At 41.0% G+C, this 18,559-nt stretch overlaps 1 long non-coding RNA gene across 1 annotated transcript in view; it reads right to left on the bottom strand.

Moving 5' to 3' along the window:
• Positions 1 to 3,939: 3,939 nt before the first annotated feature.
• The window catches only part of LOC119911579, an 80,925-nt gene continuing 66,305 nt past the window's right edge, over positions 3,940 to 18,559 (bottom strand). The window contains exon 3 of the long non-coding RNA XR_005445915.1: positions 3,940 to 4,216. This is a non-coding gene — a long non-coding RNA (uncharacterized LOC119911579). The remainder of the gene's footprint in view (positions 4,217 to 18,559) is intronic.

The following is an 18,559-nucleotide window of genomic DNA, read 5'->3' as shown; positions in this document are numbered from 1 at the left end:
ACGCACACACACACACACACACACACACACACACAACTTCTATCCTCTGGCTGTGAGTTTGCCAGCAGCCAGCTGGTACTGTCATGTCTGATAGGCTGGAACAGAGACAGCGATGGAGATGAGGCCGGGAGAGGAAAGAGGGAAGGAGGGAGGCATGCTGGGAAAATGTCTACAGCAGAATGCATTAGTAAGATCAGGAAAACTGTATCAAACCCTGGCAACTCATAACACAGTACATTTTTGTTTGTCTGCTGCCTTCCTCCTTACTTCAGTGACCTCCCATTTGTCTTTTTGATCTTGATTTGTGAGGGCTTTGTTCTTTTTTAGTAATCTAAATATGATTCTCATGGTGATGGACAGTGTGTTAACACTTTGCATAAGTGAGTTTTTGTACCAGTTCATCTTACTGTGTATAAGCTATGTTGTTTTTAATAAAAAGGAAGTATGTGAGATTTCCTGCAAGACGAAACAACTATAATTAAAATGTTGTTGATCAAGACAAATCACTCAGCAATTATTGGGGATGTGATTTCTGGCATTCAAAAATAAGAACATGCTTCAAAAAAGCATCAGAGCATCAGAAAAAAGCATCCAGAACAGACAATTATTACTTGGTAATGTGAAAATGTGAATTTGTCGGTTGCTGGAAATATGGAGAATTTATGGCCACATAGTTAGAAGCTCATAAAGGTCATAGATATCTTAATGTAAAACCAAACGTCCATTGAAGACAAATATCATTATTGTTTTTTAATTCTGTTTTTCCAGAAAAAAAATGTTGTTGGTGGTTTTTCGAACGAGAAGTAAAACTTCTTAGGCACAGTGGTTCTCTGAGCTAAGACTAACATCCACATGCTAAAATACTCACAATGTAAACATGTATAGTGTTTATCACATTCACCATGTTAGTTTCGCATGATAACATTTGCTTCTTAGCGCTAAACACAATGTATGGCTGAAGTTGACGGGAATGCAAATAGTTTTGCAGGTATTTGGTTACAAAAATAAAAGTACTGGGCATATTTTGAGTTGATGATGATATTATGCACACATCAGGGGATCACCAAAGTGATACAAATTTATCCTGAGGGTAACATGAGTCTGTTCCAAATCATCTCATCTATTAGCTATTTCAATTTCACTTAAAACCACAAATATACCACGGTCACACAAAACATCATTAGGATTTATCCTCTGGAGCCCATGTATGTCTGTAAAAAATGTCATTCCAATCCATCTAAAAGTTGTTGACATATTTTATTCTGGACTAAACTGGGGATCCAACAGGCCAAGTGACTGACAGAAAGTCTGACATTGCCATCCATCGAACCATGACACTACCATGGCTAAAAATTTAAAGATCCAATTTCTTTTCAGGAGCAGTCTGACTCACTCAAAAAGAGTTGAAATGCTGCTGAGCAAAGCATTATATCATAATCTTATCCAGTGGAGATGATCAGTGGCAAACAGCAAGTTTCCCATTGCAGCAGCAGAAAATTTACTATGCATGATTAGCAAACATTATCTTTGGCGCATTAGCTTTCTTGGGAAATTAGCTTTCCAAATAGTTCCTATGTCAGGTCTTTTGACAAAAAAATTTAAATCAACTACCTTTTAAGTAAGAAATAAAGCAATTTTAAGATGTATTAGGGGCAAACCTTTATTTTCATTTCATCTATGGACACATCTCCATAAATCAACTCAAAATTCTAAATGTGAACAAGTATATGCGTATTCACCTCACTATTCAAGCTAATACAGATGTATCCCAGATATGTTAATCAGGTTTTTCATAACTGGAAGAAAAGCTTATCTGGGTCATTATAAGCAGAGAAGATGTTTACCTGCATCAACCAAAATACACAAGTCTATAAAAATGATTGCTGTATCCAGAATTACAAGTAGTTTGGTTGCAAATATGTGTGAATAGTTTTCTCATAAAAAGAGAACTCATGGCTGCCCTTTCATTACAGCAAAACTTTATTGCAAAACTTTTTATGGCTGATGGTTAAATTATATGATGGAACTTCTAACGATCGCCCTTATACAGACAGAATATTTGCATATTAAAATATCTAATCCCTTATATAAAGACTAATAATAAAGCACACATTTCCTTAACATGACCACAGAATGCAGTAACATTTGAACATGATATTGAAAAGTCACTCACTCACTCACTCACAATCACAGCCAGGTAACAGCCTCAGAGATTAATCAAGAGTATAGTAGAGCTACCATCACCTGTTCCCATGTTTTATTCACAACCTCTCCATGTGCGTTGCCATCCATATTTATAGAGATAACTACATTTACATGTACATGGACACCCTTGAGCATGTGCACACATACATGCACACAGAAGTTCAGCCTATCCCTTAGGGCAGAAGCTGTCATTTTAGTCCTCCACAGCAGTTACTGTACACGTGTATCCCATGGAGCACACCCATTGTGTGTGTGCGTGATTCAGGCTGACTGATAGATGATGGCTGCGGGGCAGGTGGGCACTGAGTCATCTGCAGGGGGCTGGGAGGTGAATGGATGGAGGGGAAATGGGTGGAAAATCTGGGGGCAGGCAGGGGTGGAAGGGATGAAGTTAGGTAGCCTGCCAGTCAGGCTGCCACTCAGCCTCATGGGAAACTGGTTACACCGCCGCTTAAGGGCACACTGATGGAGGACGGAAACCAAAATAATGTGGGAAAGGGAAGCAAGGCAGAAGGGGAAAGGGTAAAAGGTCAAAATATGGGGCACTGGGGAGGTTTGAGTAACAGAGATGCAAATGAACTGTGTCACTGCTTTATTAATCGCTCTGACGAGGAAATGTGGAGCGTGTGATAGACGTGGAGAAATCACAGGAACACACATAAAGATACATCTAAAAATAGAGGAATTCTGGTAAGCACCAGGCAAAAGCGACTGTGGGAGCAGATGAGTAATGGCAGAGGAATGAAAGACGAGGTGAGTGGCATGCACAGGCAGAATAAAAAGATCGTATAAAAAAGAGAGAGCGGTATAATATATCACCGGGGCTCTGCTACCAAATCAACAGGTGATGTCATCTGGTTGAATGCAACGCCGTCACACTGGGTTCGGGGCGGCGGAGTTGAGATGGGAGAGGGGGTATAACAGCAACCTAACCGTAAAAGAAAGGGGGGAAAAAAAACCTGCTCTCTACATTCTCATTATCCCATCATCTCTCCCTCTCTCTCCAGTTTGTATCAAAGCTTCTCTGTCTCTCTCTCACTTCCCCCCCGCGCTCCCACCTTCCCTAAGCCGCTCTGCTATTTGCTCCGGCGTGGCTTAAGATGGAAGGATTTTGCCCTCCTCTCCCTCCATGTCAGTTCATTTCTAGCACAGAGTGCAGAGTGCAGAGCATGCATCTATCAGCAATAGAGATATAAGCTGCTATAAATGTCAAAGGTCAACTTGTGATATTATTCTGCTGTTAATGGCCCACCGTGTCACAGGGCCTCGAATATCCCTGGAAATGACTGCTCAGACAGCTGCATAATGTGTGTGCTTGTGTGTGTCATATCAAGAGGCCGTGACACCACCTTGCAGTGAGTCATGTGACAGCGACTTATAACGCTCTTTTAAATCAGAAGCGGGCTTCAAACTTAAAAGAATTTTTGTGGACTCATCCATATCCAGCAACACACACACACACACAGTGACACATACAAAAACACTACTGGCCAACCAGCCAGCCTCTGCACAGTATTGACTTTAGTTTATAGTTCCACTTTGGCCCTTTACATTCTCTAAAGAACTAAAAATGCAGCGATGAAAAAAAAGAAGACATTTAATGGCATTTAGCTTAAGTATGCGGGCGTGTTGGGTATAATGTGACCATGCATTAATTCAGTTTGCATTCATCAAAATTACATCAGTTTCAGCATTTTCCAGTGTTAAGTGAAAAGATGTGCACTGAGAGGCTTGTAAATATTACTTCAGTTTAATTCCAAAGTGGCCACAGGTGCAGCCCTCATGCATTTATTAAATACATTTAAATTTTTAAACTGTTGAATTGCATTGTGTTGTGATGCCGTTCTGCAGATTCAGTTCTTGTCTCTCCCTCCTGCTGCAATGAGCAATAAGAGACTCCAGGATATGTAAGGGGGGCACTGTCCGCCACATCCACATTTTTGAAGATTCCCAGGAAGATTAAGAGCAAACCTTTTGTAGATCTAACCTGTGCATTCTTTTCTTCTTTAGACTGATGAAAGCAAGAGCACAAGATTATTGTCGTCATTTGGAAAATTTCAACATCAACAATTTAGTATCACATTAATTTGAGACATAAAAACAATCACCATAGCTGAGTCAATTGGCAGCCTTTACTGGCCTACAGGGGCTCCATTATACATTATCTTTGCAGCAGAAAGTCTTTGAAACAGCAATTATGGGAAATGTGGACTTAGTGCTGAAAATACTTGTGACGTGGAGTGGAGTTGTCTTTGCTATTGTTTAAACTGATTACAGCATTTATACCAAGGTACTGTCTCCATTTAAATAATGATTGAAGTCACTTTCAGATTTGTGCATGAATGCAGTCATTTAGCAGAGAAAACGATTATAATATTTTATAGTTTTTGGAGGACACTGTTCAGCCAAGCTATAAACGATGTCACAAGAAATACCTGATTGGGTATGATTCATTTCTTTTGCCTGTGGCCCTGCATTGTGCTCCATCCAGTTCTCATTTCAAAACTTCTGTTTTTCATTTCATTAATAAATGCAATTGGAAGACCAGTGGTTGAAAACAAAAATAACCCTTTCTGATCTAAGAGTAAAAGGAGCAAACGGAGCCAGTCAAAATGGAGCTAAATTTAAACCTGCAGTGTGGAACTTTTGTCTGCCCTTCTGACAGTGAGAGTAATTACGCAAACACTGTTCATGGGTGCTCATGATGTATGCCTACAGGTGAGCTCACCCCAGGCTCGTGTTCAGAAATAGTTGCTAAAAGACATTTCCACAGTTCCAAGACAATAATCCCTTATTTAGGTAGAGTAAATGTAACAGCTACATAGCTCACTCCAACATGTCCAAGGGCAGTAACGCGACATCTGTGTCTGCCCTCAGTCCCTTATCTTCTCTTACCGCTCGCCTGCGAGTTTTATTTTTACTGTAATCCAAGTTTCTTTCTTATCTGGAGCATCAGAAACTTTTCTTGGACACATCTAAGGTTTTCCCGTCATAGTCTCTGCCATACTCCTAGTAGCTGTAGCCTACTCTGTTGTTATGGTTGCTCCACAGTCATGTAGAGACAGTAACATCATCTCTGTTCAGTTTCAATTGAAGTGGATTTATTGGCATGATGGCATACAATATGTTGCCAAAGCATATTAACACAAACTATGCCATCATAATAAACAAAATAAACAATTCTCAACATTAGACTCTCTCTCTTTTTTTTTTGTCTGGGAGTGGGAGGATAAGTCAGAGCGCTAGTTTTAGTTGCCTGCCAGTTATTTGCCACCTAGCTAGGTGCACATGCTTCCTAGTTTGCTAATTTGAGGGAAGTAGCTAATGCAGTGTTAATCATGTGAGAGATTGAGAGGCATGTGGTGAGAACTTGTTCCTAAGTTACATTGTTGCTTGTGAAAAACAATGACAAGACAGGCCACATAAAGTCATGCAGCTAATGCGTGAGTAACATCCGCCTTAGCTAATGTCAGCTGCATACAGCTCCCAACATTAAAGCTACGCGCTGGTACCACTCCCTAATTTGTGTGAGAGTGCTAGCCTAGAGATGTGAGAGTGGAGCCGAGAATTTGACATATTAAATAGGTTGCTCTGCATGGCCATATAGGCCATAGTTTGAATTCACAGTTGCAGATCAAATATGGAAGATGAAGTCAAACAGCAAACCTAATGCTTGCACACAAAAAAACTGTATTGTGTTAGATGGATGGTAAAACAAGGAAAAGGACTGTTGAATGAAGACGGTTTAGTTGATTTAAGCTCTTAGTGTTTGTATGTGGGTGTTTTTATAGGAATGTGGATCTTTCAGATCAATTTAACAAGTGCCTATGATCATGTTCCACATTTTATCGTGTGTCTTGTGGTGTGGGGTACTGGTCTTGATCTTGACTTGGTCTCAACCACTGAAAGTCTTGTTCTTGCCTCAATACACTCTGTTGTGGTCATGACTTGGTCTCGGTTTGGGTGGTATTGACTGCAACACTAGCTTACAGACTTTATAGCAAACTAATGAAAAACTGAATTATGGTTCATGTTAATTGACTGTGTTTTTGACTAGCTACACTTTTCTTTATGTACAGCAGATCCCGAGACCACCGTGCAGGACATCACATGACACCCTCAGATAATGCAACCTTTTTAGAAAATGACACCAATTCTAGTTTTTCTCTGCCCTCAAACACCCTCATCCTGTTGCACTACCTGGCTTGATTTACGGTCGTCAAGGTAACCACTCCATTATAAGCCTAATAGCTTGCACAGAACAATGCATGTCATAATTTTGACAAATTTCTGTATGGCTCGCTGGAAAATCCTTGTCATCATAATTGCGATTACATGTGTGTGTACCACAGCTTGAGCACGTACCTGTGCACCTGGGATATATTTTTTAAATGGTCTTTTTCTGACAGCACAGACAAAGAGGGCAGAATAAGCGCCCCACTGAAATCGGTTCTATGCAGCTTTCTCTCAGACACCTACTGTTTGCTGTTTTTCTTTTTGAAGGCGATTAAATTTTTTTCCCCCTTAACAATTTCTTATTCAGACAGCAGGAGGCTGACAGAGGCACAAGAGAAACGTTCTGCGCGGTCAGGACTCTATGAGCTACAATGATACACAGCGGTGAAATTCAAAAGAAGCAGCTCCTTTGCAGTGGGATCATATTCCTACTTTGTAGAAGTGATGAGAGCAGCACAGAGACATGGTAATAAACCAGGAGGCTGCTATGCTGAGGCCTTTTGCATAATGAACAGTATAATTATTTTCTGTTCCTGTACTGTATTGTGTCGGGTGTTAATCCTAACAGATCAGCTCAGGTGGACAGACGGCAGTAAAGAGCGGAGAGGCTGTTGCAGGATTTAGCGTGCTGTGGCCTCAGCTGTAATGAAACAGGTGGATACAGTGGAGTTAGAGGAGGGAGCTGTAATCTGGGAGGCTGTCTGCTTTATTACCCCACTGTCTTGCCATGAGGGCGCCACACACACAAAAGCACGCATATGAGAAAAAGAGCAGAAGGGTAGAAAGAGAACGAAAGAGAGAGAACCAATCTGAATGTGTGAAGTACAGAACCAGAGGGGGAGGAAGGGGAAGCAATCAGCCGCCTGGTCCTAATCATGTTCCTCTCTCTTTCCCTTTCACTGAAGCCCTGCTCCCAGCTCCGCATTTGGACGCATTAAGTTGCCAAAATTATTTCATAAGCATCTCGGCCTTCACCACCAGCGAAGGAGGAATGCAAGGGAATGATGTACAAGGCACTGATTAGACCTAATTATGAATCCTGATTAAGGCTTTTAATTAGTCGAGCCAGCACTTCAGCTGGAGAGGGCGGCAGAGATGGAGAAGGCAGTGGGAGAGAAAGGGGGAGGAGAGGAAGGTGGAGGATTTGGGGGAAAGTATATGAGGAAGAGCCTGTGGAGAGGAGTATGGTGAGGAGAGAGCATGCAAAAGAATGTAGGAGAGAGAGGCAAGGTTGGAATATTAATATAATATTGCCAATACTGAATATTATGTAGAATACTATAATAATGAAAAGCAGAGAATATGTCACACATGGGGCAGAAAAGATGAGATAGGTGGGGCAAGAGATTGATCTGATTTAAGCCAAAACTAAATCAGCAGGTCATATTCTTTTTGTGAGCCCCTACTCAAAGTAGTTGACAGTGGCTTATGAAAGATAGCGATAGAAATCTTCTTCAATAATACTCGACAAGCAATTTCTGGACAGGGATATGCAAGAGGGTGGCCCAGTTCGATGTCAACCCAAATTAATGAAAATTATGATATCATGGTACAGCTATTTTTATACAGGATTGGAAACTGAAATGGTGTTAGAACAGTGCAAGCTACACTGCGGGAGAAATTACTAAGCTATAACAAAGCTGCCACCAAAAGAGACGCAAGTAAGTTTAAGCTCTTTCAAAACAGTAGCTGACTACTATTGAAGCTGAGCTTGACAGTTCTTTCTTGACCTGGAAGTCAGGAGTTGACAAAACAATCTTGACTTAAGGTCCACTTACTCACTTTCAGCTGTATCCCATGCTCTTCATCAGCTGATGGAGTTTACAGGTAGCCTATCCTAAATACATTGTAGAATTAGAGTTCTGGTTCATTCGCAGTATCTCAACTGCCCCACTTTCAGCAGGGGTTGTAGCCAGTTCAGTGTTATGTTCACTGACCATCGGTGGGGGACACTAAGTATATTTACTCAAATACTATACAACAAGTTAGAGGTATTTGTACTTTACTTTTCATGCAACTTCTACTACACTACATCAGAGGGAAATACTTTATACGATTTTCTTTGTGTATGTTTAAAAATTTTGAGGTTTGGACTGACAAAACGAGCATTATGAAGGTGTCACTTTGGGCTCTGGGCAATTGTGACAACATTTCTCACTGTTATACATTTTTTACAATCGATTAATGGAGAAAAATGTCATGTTAGCAGATAAATCCAAACTGAAAAAAGCCATTAATTGCAGTCAGATACAACATAGTTGAACCTCAACCAACTACAGCAGTAAAATCCTGTTTTTACATTAAGTACAGTTTCCTGATTCTACAATTATACTTACATACTTAAGTAACAATTTCAATGCAGTACTTTTACTTGTAACAGAGTATTTTTACAGTGAGGTATTATTACTTTTATGTAAAGGATCTGAATACTTCATCCATCACTGCTGACCGTGGTCGCTAACACGGACTACTGGTCACTACCACTAGGGGCGCTGAAGATAGTGGTCTGGACTTCTCTTTTTTGGCTGTTCTGCCATCCCTCTCTGTTGCTGTTGGCATGTAACAGATTTACCCTGCCTCTCGTCTTGTGAAAGCACAGATTGCACCTGTTGCCTATTGGCTGGAATAGTGTTGTCCACTTTGATTGTTTCCCCATTTACAGAGCCAGGGATGGGTACAAACACCAGATTTTTTTTCTGCGCATACATAGAACAGATAGCTAATGGGACCATGAGAAGTTATTTGATGAATTTGACAAAAAGTGTAGCGGATAAGCTTTCTCTAGAACTGCATAACCCACCTTTAACTTAGACAGAACCTGCGACTGTAATGCTCATACTGTAATAATCAATTGATCGGCCACAATGAGGGTGCTCGCACTGAACCACCTGGCAGTTTTGTCCATTGACAATTTCAATAAATTTTATTCAAACAAGACAACCACATCTTCAATGTTGACAAAAGAGACAAAGGCAGCATAGACATAATATCGTAACAAGCTCACTACATTTATAATCGATCATCCCAGAGCCTGATCAGGTGTTCAGGCAATTAATCAGTTGTCATGACTACCCTCAAACTGCACGTCCAATGACAACTGATCTGGCATAAATGTGTCTTGATTCTAGAATTATTTTTATATATATAAATTTTGATAAAGTTACTTCATATCAAATACTATAACGTCCTTTCTAATGATAGTCTTTGTTTTTGTTCCCCATAAATGCATTTAACTTGTGTGAGTGGTAGTAAGTTAAACAGTTAATCCATATAAATGTGTTTCTCTGCTGCTGGGGCTGTGTAAATTAATGAGTAGCTTCAATAGGTGGAAATTGCAGCTAAGCTACAGGCAACTCTGCTAATCCCCTGAACAGGGAATATAAATGTATTTTCATAAAAGATAATCTTATCTCTGTCTTCATTTTGGAATATAGTCACTCAGGTTTTTAATCAGTATCAGTACTTTTCAACCTGACCCTCTCTAGTGCATCAGATCTATTAGTCCCGTCGGATTTTCTCTGTGGAGTACAGGGACATATGTTAAGTATGAGAAACACATCTGTGTTTTTCAGCAGTGAAATTTCCCTTTGACTTTTCCACCAGTGTTTGCATCCATCCCTGTGATCTTCCTCTGAAGGAGAGCCCTGATTTGCCTCTGTGCTGTTGATCTTCACGTTTTGACAGATCCTCGTTACAAACATAACCTCTCAGTTGTTACGTTCTTCGCCTCTCATCTTCCTTCTTTCCTCATTTTCTTGTGCTTTTCCTTTGTTCTACTTCCCATTTGGCTTTTTTTTCTGAAAGTACTTCATACCCCCCCTCTCTACTGTAGACCATTTGGCACAAACCTCATCTTCCCTCCTCTCATCCCTCGCTCTCACCTCAATTTTCGGCTGTTGCATAATTAATTAGCAGCACTGTTCACTATCAATGCAATTACTCCAGAGAATGGAGAAAGAGAGAAAGGGAGAGAGGAGAGTGAGGGGGGAATAAAATGGGAGAACAGGGCCAAAATGGAGATGCCATGAAAAGCATGAAATAAAAAGCAGTAGCAAGAGAAAGGGAGAGCGATTTTAGCCCTTAAAGGGATGGAGTCAATATGGACAAAAATCAAAGTGGTCATTTTGACAATGCAAAATCCATTTGGAGGCTCAGGGATCCAGATGAAGACAACACAGGTTTGGTTCAAAACGGAACTTATATTAAAAATAGACTCTCACAAGAAAGATCAAATGACACACCTCACCACTGGCTGTGTACATTTGTGACTAAACATCTGCATATGCACAAAAGTTAAAACATCTAGTCTTCACAGCAGATATATCCATATAAGTATTGGGAAAGTGTTTGCATGTGAGCAAGCCTAGCACCCATTCCCAACATTATTTATGAATTTATGTCAACACTCCCCTGTTTAATCTTGTTTGGATACAAGCCAGGCTCATTCCATTCTTGATCTGGCCCTGGCGCTGTAGATTGTGTTACACAGAGCCATATGTACCTTGGCACTATACTTATAAGAATAATTATACATAAATGGTTCAAACCTATGTTAATTCGTATTCCCGCAATTCTGTATACTTTGGGTGGGTGACTATATGAAAAAACTATCTGCACATGCTGCAATAAAATTGTTTGTAGAAAGAGATATTTATTCACACAGCTATCAATGTTATCGAAACTGAGTGTGAGCCGTTGTTGAAAGCTCTGATGTCATGAAAAAGTCTGTGGTTTCAAATGAAGTGTCACATATGGTGTAAAGCATGCGTGAAGGTATGCACATTCTTAACAATAAATACCAGATTCTGCGAGGAAAAGTATTTTTCTTCAGTCCAAATAGATTATTCATACATCTGGCCGCTCCTATTTTTTTATATTACAGTGACTGGCCCAAAGGGAGGCTCTACAATTACAGGTCAAAACAAGGTGACGTATTTGTTAGTGATTGACCTAGATTAGTACAGCAGCATTTGCTGGAAATGACATTTCTGCTATTGTCTGGTTTGTAACAGGTCTATCGGCTTGTTATACAACAGAGAAGTCAATTTCAATTTCAGCAAAACTACTCCAGTAAAACCTACAGTATCACCACCTGCAGATGACAAATTATTTTGTCAACAGCACCATTTTCACTCTGAGACATTTACTAAAGCCCCTTGTAAAAAGAAAGACTTAAAGTGGAAAATAGCACCACAGCCCCTTGTTTCATTCCACGCAGTAACTTTGATCATTTACGTGCAAATGGCCTTTAGTAGGGATTTAGCCAAGACCCATTACTTACTCTGTGGCAATTAACACAAAGCCAGTGCATTCAAGGATCGATGCCATTTGTCTGTCATTAGTTTGTTAGCCAGACATCATATTACACTGTTGGGATGCTGGAGTCCAGTATTTCATCCGTGACTGAGGGATCTGGGGAGTTTGATGCATATGGAGAGGCTCAGCAAACCAAATCATCAACAGAGAGAAAATGTTCTCTAGGGTCTGACAACCCATAAATGACAGATGGACTAATACGACTTAATTCTTTCCGCCTGTAATTCTTTGTCCTGTTCTTAACAATGTAATTGCAATTCAAGGTTGGATGTATTTTCACATACAATGCAACTTGTGTCGTATGCTATTTTTGGCAGTCTACCACATTTCATTTCAACGCCCACACATAAACTGCCAAGTCTATTTGATCCCATTCAGATACAGATCTTCTTTATATTGGAAATAATAAACAGGATGTGTTAAAAGCAGGTCAAGTAAAGAGAGAGAGACATACAGAGAAAGCTATTTCAGTGTAGCCTGTTGCCCTATTCATCTGTAGCCCATTCAGCTTCATTTCATTGTAGTTTCTATGGCTTTACTTTCAGACATTCATTACAGAAATAGCAATTCTATGAGCATTAATGAGTGAGCCACACAAAATGCCAACAAAGTGGAAAGGAAAACACTTTTAAAAGAACGTATTAAGACAACACACATATACAATCATTTGCATGCATACACACACACACACACACACACACAGAAGTAACTAGGAAGGTATTCCTAATTACAGGCAAATGTATTCATTGATATTGTTGCAGCACTTTATCATTGGTGGATGTGATTTGCATTGAAATGTTTTTTTGCTGTTGTGTTAATTGTTTACTATGGGCTAATTAAAGCCGCCTGTCATTAATAATGATCACTGCTCTCTGCAGATGGAGGCAATGGTGACAGACCCTGACAGAGGGAGGACGGAGAACAAAAGGGACTGACAGAGAGAGAGAGAGAGAGAGAGAGAGTGTCAGTCACCATTGCCTCCATCTGCAGAGAGCAGTGAGGGGGGAGCACGGCTCTGGGGTTGGCAATGTCGGTCTATTATTCTGTCTGTCCACCACTTGGTCTAAACTGACTTATCTCAACAACTATTGGATGAAATACATTTTGTGCAGCCATCGTCCCCAGGGCGCTTACATTTTTAAAGTAAGTCAGTAAACTTTATTTGTAGGCTGTAGCACTTTTCACAGACACAAGTCACAAAGTGCTTCACAAAACCATTAACATACAACAACAAGAACACATCAAATAAAGTGACCACCCGAGCCTTGTGAAGAAAAAGTGAGCTAAAAACGCATACATATATATTTATATATAAATAAAAAGTAAATATAACAAATAAATAAACAGTAGGCCTAAGTGGTAAAAGTACACAATAAATACATAGTACGTAATAAAATGCACAAAATAAATACATAAGAGCCAGACCTGGTGCGTACCGAACGTCAGTACACAACTATTGCTTGGCGTGTTAGGCAAACACTGTACATACAGTAACAGAAGACAACAGCGCCGAGCTCTTCAAATCAGTTTCACTTTGTAGTTTTTCACACATATATCACTGAATGCACAAGAATAAGAAATCGCATCTAACGTTGCACGACACCACAGTGTACCATGTCACGTGACTGCTCAGAAACAGATTTATTACAAAACCAAACATAATAGTCCTGTTACACACTCAACTGCGAGGGGGTAATATCCATACGATATTCACAATGCTGCTCATTCCCTCACCATATTCACCAGCTTTATTCTTTGCATACATTCATCATATTCATTTTGGAAATGCTTTACACTATGATATCTCCAAGGTGAAGATATACTATATAGGCCTATAGCTTGGCAATATGTAATTCAGTGATAAACATCGAAGATTTGGCAGGATGAAAAAGATAACTATCATTTAAACTAATCACAGAAAGTGTGATTGCAGATGTTGTAATAAGATGTGTGGACGGTGTGTGTACACATTTTATGTGTCTTCTCATGCTTGTAATGTTTCTGCATCTATGGCCTGTTTGTGTGGGTGAGTGTGTGTGAAAGACAGACGAGAGCTTTGTGCAGGCTCATGTCAATCACTCTTAGCTGGAGTGGATGTGTTTGTTAGGGCATGTCTTTCTCCATCACGGAAAGTCTATCCACATTAGATCCCATGGCAGAATTAAGTGGCACTGCTGCAGGTACATGGCGGCCAGGAGTGGTTATATCTTCATTTACCGCTGGCAGCTGGTGATTTGCTCCTGTGCACATCTCACAGGTCTGTATATATGTGTGTGTGTGTGTGTGTGTGTGTGTGTGTGTGTGTGTGTGTGTGTGTGTGTGTGTGTGTGCGCGCAGGAGTAAATGGGGAGTGAAGAGATTTCAACTCAAGCTGATCGACTGTGTGTATATCACATGTAGCGATAGGTGTGTGTCTTTGTGTGTCTGTGAGAGACAGAATAGATGGAGTGATAGATGGTAAATGTGAGGAGATGGCTAATCTCTATTGATAAGGGAGGAAAGATCACAGGTGAAGGTTGCTGACGATCAGTAGAATGCAGACCAGGCTGGTTCTCTAAAAACAATCTGGGCTGGACACACTTGGGAATGCAACTCACAAATGAAACCAGATCAAATGAGCTACGCAGTGGGGCAGAGTGTTGTACATTGAGTGTGTAGACTAGTTTCACAAGTCAAGCTCCAAAAACACTGGATCCTGCACTTACAGAAATGCAACTCAATAGAATATTTTCAAATCAAAAACCCACATCTTTCAAACTTTATAACAGACTTTCTGCAATAAATATGCACTCCTTAAGCGCAAGCTAATTAGGGGTTACCCCAAACAGTGAAGATTCGATGATTCCAAAGGCGGAGCCTGATTCGACTCCCAATTTCACAGTTGAACCACTTTTTGCAGAGGCATTATGAAATGAGGATCGTACCATTTTGGCTATATGGAGGTGCTCAACGTCTGATTTTACATGGTAGTGATCGGTTTCCGCCCACTAAGATAATATTCAGCCTGTTATAATATAAATATCAATAAATATTGCCCTAAATAAACAGCAACAAATTGCTGTGAATGAAAAGAAAGAAGAAGCTTTTAATAAATCTTTTCAAAGTGCGTGAATATATCCAAAATTGTAGGTAGTGCGCATGTGTGGGGTAGCGTTAGGGAGAGAGACAGAGAGCGTTTCATGCCGGTGTGCCGATCTGTGCATGAACTTTGCAGGTTGTTCGAATAATTTATCACCATTGATGAACCACACAAAGAAAAGTTTCGATTTTTAAACAGTACTTGGAATAGACCCGCAAGGAACCACGACGTGCATGCGGCAGCCATGCACAACTCTACACAAGACCGGTGAATGGCAGGCAAGCAGAGCAGAAAGAAAATGGTCAACAATAAGCCTCAGGTTAGCTGGAAATGTACACTGCTAGTTGTGTTAGTGTTAGTAGTGAGTAATGAATAGAGACTGTAGCTCTGCAGTTTCTCAAGATTAAAGTGCAGCTATCCATGTGTAAACACCCCCAACCAACATACACACACACACACACACACACACAGATTCGATCAGTCGACTACAGGCATTTTCCCTTAGGGGTGCTGCACAGTAGAAATGCGCGCATTACACGATTGTGTGTGGGCACGCACTTACACACTTTCCTTCAACACAGAGTGGTTGCAAGCATGGTCATATGAGGTCACTGAGGTCCGGACCTCCGTAATTATATGTATGTAAAAATAAAATCATTCGAATAAAAACCATTGATAACACGATCAACTCAAATGAAGGCCACGCGGGCGCGGCTGATTACACCATCATTACCCTCATTTCAACTTGAAAAACTTGTTCCACGCTCAGTGTTCACATTTGAGGAAACATATGAAGCACATGACAGCCTTGTGCGTGCAATAACTGAGACATTTTGTGAATTTCGGGGTGGGTTAAACAGATTGAAGGGTCTCCCTATTAAGAAAGACTTTGTGCACAATTACGCTCGAGGCACAGTGGCATAACGTCATTTTAAATCTCCCCACACGCCAACAGGATCAGTCAGAATCTATCATTTATTAATATTTTGTGCTCTTCTCCACATCCAAAGGTCTCACACACAGTCCAGGTTCATACAGTGAAACTTTCTGGAGTAAGGCAGCCGTCCTCCTGATTAATCCTGAGCTCCATTAGTGCGTCTACATTTTTTTAGAAGCTAAAAGTTGAATTCTGTTTCCTCTGCCTGTCCTCTGAAGTTTATAACTACAGTTTTTAGTTTTGTTGCATAAATCTCCCACGGCATTGTTTCCATGGGTGCTGTGACATTACTGCGCCCATGAAAAAGTTTAAAATGACTAACAGCAGCCTCTCTAATCATTCAAGTAAATTGTTAAAGAAAACACTCAAACATCAACACAACACAATAAAGAAATCACCTGGAAAGTGAAATGGAGCGGTTGAGGTAGGATGTATCTGAGAAAATAATTTGTTGGGTTGGGGGCCGGTGGACGATTTGTACGGTCAAGCTTTTTCAGATAGGCCTATCCGCGCATCACAACAACGTAGCTCCTATAATTGTGACAAAACAGTGCAAACAGCTGCTGACGTCAAATTATTAGGCTGTATTATCAACCAGAGCACCCCCTGAATTCATCACTAACCTGCTGTATTTTATGCCCATTATTTAGTCTGCACATGTAATTTGCACACTGTGTTCCTCCCTATCAATAGGACCCCCCTACCCGTGCGCTTGAGCTTTAGAGGTAATGTTTCCCTGCGCTTGCAGCAATGCTAAGCTAAGCTAATATGTTGCTGGCAGTAGCTTCATATTTAGGCATACAGGCATCCAAGTAGTATTGATCTTGTTATCTGACTCTCAGCAAGAAAGCATCCATCTTTCAGTGACCTACAAAGCGCTCCAGCACACCAGCAGGATCAGTTAGAGTTGTGTCACTGTTGTGTTAGTACATTACAGAGCTTGTCTTTCCAGGACTGGCAAAACGTCTATGATGTTCCTTGAAGGTTTTAAGGTGACATATCCAGCAAGACAAAACAGGCATTCAAATGGCAGCAAGTGCTCCTGTTATTTTGCATGTGTGTATGCATATGCATCTTTAAGTGAGAAACACAAAGAGAGAAACACGCACGGATTGTTTTGAGCCATCTGCCAATTTTACCGCCCCCCGGCAAAAACAAAATGACTATACATAAAAATAAGCACAAAGGAATTAGACTCACTGATGTGGGATATAAATTACACAGTTTGCAGCAGGTGAGCCAACCCATGTTAATTTGGACCCAGCCATGCCTACCCATGTATGCCCTTCCTCGTCCGGGCTTACATTGCCAACTACCAGCACCTGCTACCTCCCGGCACCTGCCTGAACAAACAAAAACCCTTTCATATCAGCACTGGGTTATGCTTGACTTTTTCTTTCAAAGACAACACTAATAGACTGATAGCAATTGCAAAGAGGTTATCTTAAACAAAAAACAATAAAATACTGCATGAAATAGGTGTGTAAACTTTATTTACCAACTTAAAAGCTGGGTAAACTATGTGTGTTTATCCTCTAATGGTGCCAAACAGCTCTTTGTCTATCTCGCTGCCCCCAGGGTCCTGGCCCATGTGCCTGCCTGGTCACCAAGCCTGGTCACGCAGGTCAGGACCCTGCCAGCCGCACCGGGACAAGAGACTGTGTGTGTGGAAGCATGTGTGTGTGTGTGTGTGTGTGCGCGCGTCCATCTGTTACAATCGAGGTGCATCGTGTGACAGATCACCCCTGACCCCACCCCTCTGGGAGAGAATGTGTGTGTGTGTATGTATGCAGATTGCACTAGTTACACAGTACAGATGTAGAGTGTGTTCACATGCGTCTGCCTATGAACATACATTCATTCGTCTGCTTGCATCAGGCCCCATATTTCTCTATCTATCTTTATAAGCAATAGGCGTGGCCCTCCAACCACTTACATCATCACCGTCACTCCTTTCAACACCCCCCCCCCCTTCTTCGCCTGTCTGTGTATTCTGAACCAGATGGGGTGCCAGGGCCACCTCTGACCCCCCACCGCTCTGTGACTGATGGGACAGCCCAGCCCTGTCACCCCCCTCTATTGTACCCTGATGGGCATCTGACACCGCTTGGACCCATTTATTAAGAACACCACCACCACGCACCTGAGCTTCGTAATAAGTCTGCCAATCAGTGTTATTCTATAGGCAATGCATTTCAATAACTCTTTGTTGTTGCACATTCATCACAGGAGTATAATCAGTCATTTGTCATGGAGGCACCTGAGCTTTATAATAATGCTGACAATCAACGCATTAGGAATTAGAAAGCGACTGACCTGTAGTTAAAGGGTCCATTCACCCAAATGACCACAAAACATTTTCTCACCTACCTCTAGAAGTACTGACCCATGATGAGTTTTCAGATATCTTTCTCGGGGGATTTCTGCTTCCACCCCACACCAAACTATCACTTGTGGTGCTAAACTGCATCTAACAAATACATTAAATTCAATAAAAAGTGTCTTTGTCACTAAACAACAATCACACAGACCAAACCGTCAACTGTTTTATAAAGACTATTGTAATGTTCTTGTGCAGTGTGTGTAAAACACCGACTAAACACTCAGTTAAACCGTAGCCAATGAAGAGAGAGTTGTAGTAAGATTGATCCTTTACTGAGACACTTCTTCATACATGCTGTCTGTGTGGTGAAAAGGCATTGCCTCTACGACGTTCCAGAGTGGATGCAAGCAGATTAGTCTCAGGGCATACATGTCTGCTTTCCTTTCTGCATGTGGAGATAAAC

This window comes from Micropterus salmoides, unplaced genomic scaffold (genome assembly GCF_014851395.1).
Source record: "Micropterus salmoides isolate LMB-PRFRI ecotype aquatic unplaced genomic scaffold, ASM1485139v1 Ms_hic_scaffold_2, whole genome shotgun sequence".
NCBI lineage: Eukaryota > Metazoa > Chordata > Actinopteri > Centrarchiformes > Centrarchidae > Micropterus > Micropterus salmoides.
Note: the sequence above shows the minus strand (reverse complement) of the source record. Positions and strands in the feature narration are given on the sequence as shown.